Here is a 4,051-nt window from a genome sequence, read left to right as displayed (position 1 = left end):
GCAGCCTGAGTGTTGGTGGTGTTCATTAACAGCTCCTTTCACTGTAATGGCAGCCTCAGTGTTGGTGGTGTTCATTAATATGGCTGCAATCCCGTTAACGGGAGCGATATGACAACAGCCAATGAAAGAGCAGGGCGCCAATTTCAAAACATCAAAAGTCTCACAATTAAAATTCCTCAAACATACATGTATCTCATACCATTTTAAAGCTAATCTTGTTGTTAATTCCACCACAGTGTCCGATTTCAAATATGCTTTACAGCAAAAGCACCACAACGATTATGTTAGGTCACTACATAGCCACAGAAAAACACAGCCATGTGTTTTCCAGCCAAAGAGAGTAGTTTCAAAAAGCACAAATAGAGATAAAAGTAATCACTAACCTTTGATGATCTTCATCAGATGACACTCATAGGACTTTATGTTACACAATACATGTATGTTTTGTTTGATAAAGTTCATATTTATCAAAATATGAGTTTATATTGACGCGTTACATTCACTAGTTCCAAAAATATCCAGTGATTTTTGCATAGCCACATCATTCAACAGAAATATTCATCATAAATGTAGATCATAATACAAGTTATACACATGGAATTATAAATATACCTCTCCTAAATGCAATCGCTGTGCCTGATTTTTTTAAAAACTTTAGAATTAGTCACAATAGCCGCCATGTTAACGTCAACATAAACAAGAAATTACATGATGAATATTCCCTTACCTTTGATGATCTACATCAGAAAGCACTCCAGGAATCCCAGGTCCACAATAAATGTTTGTTTTGTTCGATAATGTCCGTTATTTAGTTCCAAATACCTTCTTTTGTTAGCGTATTTGGTATACATATCCAAACGCTCATTCTGGTCAGCGTTACGTCAGACAAAAACTTCAAAAAGTTATATTACAGGTCGAAGAAACATTTCAAACTAAGTACAGAATCAATCATTAGGATGTTTTTAACATATAGCTTCAATAAAGTTCCAACCAGAGAATTCCTTTCTGTTTACATGAGCAATGGAACGCAAGTGGATACCATGAGGAATGGAACGCAAGTGGATACCATGAGGAATGGAACGCAAGTGGATACCATGAGGAATGGAACGCAAGTGGATACCATGAGGAATGGAACGCAAGTGGATACCATGAGGAATGGAACGCAGGTGGATACCATGAGGAATGGAACGCAAGTGGATACCATGAGGAATGCGCAAGATCATAAAATGGCTGACTGCCGGACACCTCAGAGATTCTGCTCTCATTCACTCCTACAACACAGCAGAGGTCTCATTCAAATTTCTATAGATGGTTGACATCTAGTGGAACCCCTAGGCAGCGCAACATCATTAATATCTCAAGGGGATTTCATTGGGGACTGTGGTGAATACACACAAAGTTCAGATTCCTCACTTCCTGTTTTGATTTCTTCTCAGGTTTTTGCCTGCCATATGAGTTCTGTTATACTCACAGACATCATTCAAACAGCTTTAGAAACTTTAGAGTGTTTTCCATCCAATACTAATAATAATATGCATATATTAGCAACTGAGACTGAGGAGCAGGCCGTTTACTTTTGGCAACTTATTCATCCAAGCTACTCAATACTGCCCCCCAGCCATAAACAGTTAACAGCTCCTTTCACTGTAATGGCAGCCTCAGTGTTGGTGGTGCTCATTAACAGCTCCTTTCACTGTAACACATTAATAATGAATTCCATTAAAGACCATATTCATACATTCCCTGAATGAGTGAACGAGAGAGTGAGAGAGTGAGAGAGAGTGTGTGTATGTGTATGTGTGTGTGAGAATGGTATGACTTGTCCTGATGAACTGTCTGATAGATGGGTGGCCTCTCTCTCTCTGTTCCTCTCTCTCTCTCTCTCTCTCTCTCTCTCTCTCTCTCTCTCTCTGTTCCTCTCTCTGTTCCTCTCTCTCTCTCTCTCTCTCTCTCTCTCTCTCTCTCTCTCTCTCTCTCTCTCTCTCTCTGTTCCTCTCTCCCTCCTCTCTCTCTCTCTCTCTCTCTCTCTCTCTGTCTCTCTCTGTTCCTCTCTCCCTCTTCTCTCTCTCTCTCTCTCTCTCTCTCTCTCTCTCTCTCTCTCTCTCTCTCTCCCTCTCAGCCACTCTCTCAGCCTCTCTCTCTCTCCCTCCTCTCTCTCTCTCTCTCTCTCTCTCTCTCTCTCTCTCTCTCTCTCTCTCTCTGTTCCTCTCTCTCTCTCTCTCTCTTTCTCAGCCACTCTCTCAGCCTCTCTTTCTCTCTCTCACTTCCTCTCTTTCAATCTGTCCCTATCTCACTCTCATTCTCTCTCTGCCTCTATTCAATTCAAAGGTCTCTATTGGCATGGGAAACATGTTTACACTGACAAAGTAAGTGAATTAGATAATAAACAAAGTGAATTAAACAATACAAAATGTTATTTTATGTATATATACAGTGTTGTAATGTTCTAATGATGTGCAAATAGTTAATGTACAAAAGGGAAATAAAATAAACAAATATAGGTTGTATTTACAATGGTGTTTGATCTTCACTGGTTGCCCTTTTCTTGTGGCAACAGGTCACACATATTGCTGCTGTGATGGCACACTGTGGCATTTCACCCAGTAGATATGGGAGTTCATTAAAATGTGATTTGTTTTGGATTTCTTTGTGGATCTGTGTAATCTGAGGGAAATATGTGTCTCTAATATGGTCATACATTTGGCATGAGTTTAGGAAGTGCAAAATGAGGGCAGTGTGCACAGCCTGACTTCTCTCTCTCTCCATCTCACCCTCCCTCTCCTTCTCTCCCTCTCCCTCTCTAGCTATAGCTCCTCTTCTTTATGCAGCTGAGCTCAACCAACCTCTCTCGCTACCGCACGTACGCGCACACACACACACACACACACTACACTCCGCCCTCACCATCACCATCTCCCTCTCTCATTCTCAATTCCTCATCCCCCCTCTCTCTCTCTCTGACATTGAGGGAGACTGCGATCCCGTGAGAGTGTGCGAGTGTGTTTGGTTTCGGAAGGGAGTGGAAAGCCCTCCGCGACACAGTGTCACTCATATAATGTGACACAGGGAGGGGACAGGGGAGAGAGAGAGCGAGGGTTCGTATCGGTTGTGGCTACAGAACACTGGGAAAATGGCAATGCACGCGCGCACCGTCGCCTAGGCTACCGTCGGTGCCGTTATCTAGCCTTCTGAATGAAGGGTTGAAGCTGAAGATTCCCAAAGGTTTTCCTCCCGGAGAAAACAGAAACAATATTTGTTTGTTGTTTTCTCTCTCTCTCTCTCTCTCTGTGTGTCTCTCTCTCTTTCTCGCTCCTCCATCCTTCTTTCAGGTCTCTGAGGATGTGTCAGAACTGAGCTGTCTGTCATTGAGAAGAAGCTGATATATGAAAATCAGAGCTGGTGTCAGAAGTTGACAAGACAGAGGACACGGATATCGAAAGACACAACGCTAAGACCAATGTTATGTCTGCCTAAAGTAACCTTACACAACGAAGCGGATCGTAAAGACCGAGACCGGAATCCTCATCGCCACGAGACCTGCGGTGACCAGCGGATCACAGGTGCAAAAGCACTCGTACACCGGAGAGAAACGAGACGTCGCTGGAGGAATACGGTTTCAAGTGAGTCACGGGTTATAAGCTCCTAACCCCGCGGTTGGTTTACGGTTATTGTTCCATTATTATCCCTGTACGGTAGAACCGGGATGTGATTAGGGTCAGGCACCACGAGGTGATGAACACCTAGGCTACATACACACCGGGACTCGTTAACCGTCAGGGTACGTAAATATGTTTGATGTGTGAGCCTCAGCAGTTCGTTAATTGATTAATACTAATTATTTAAATACGGCAAGATCTGTTACTATGATGATGGTAACACACACACACACACACACACACACACACACACACACACACACACACACACACACACACACACACACACACACACACACACACACACACACACACACACACACACACACACACACACACTATGATGGTTGATATAGGCTACAAATAATTAACAAAGGATATGGCGTGTGATAAAT

At 42.9% G+C, this 4,051-nt stretch overlaps 1 protein-coding gene across 50 annotated transcripts in view; it reads left to right on the top strand.

Annotated features, from left to right (window-relative positions):
* Positions 1-2,969: 2,969 nt before the first annotated feature.
* Positions 2,970-4,051, top strand: part of LOC118381099 (sodium/calcium exchanger 1-like) — a 115,680-nt gene continuing 114,598 nt past the window's right edge. For all 50 annotated transcript variants that reach the window (XM_052497957.1, XM_052497953.1, XM_052497954.1 and 47 more), the window contains exon 1: positions 2,970-3,620. The gene's annotated coding sequence lies outside the window, so the exon portion shown is untranslated. The remainder of the gene's footprint in view (positions 3,621-4,051) is intronic.

The sequence above is a fragment of the Oncorhynchus keta genome, chromosome 35 (assembly GCF_023373465.1).
Source record: "Oncorhynchus keta strain PuntledgeMale-10-30-2019 chromosome 35, Oket_V2, whole genome shotgun sequence".
NCBI lineage: Eukaryota > Metazoa > Chordata > Actinopteri > Salmoniformes > Salmonidae > Oncorhynchus > Oncorhynchus keta.
The sequence above is the reverse complement of the archived record's forward strand: the minus strand, read 5'-3'. Positions and strand labels throughout refer to the sequence as shown.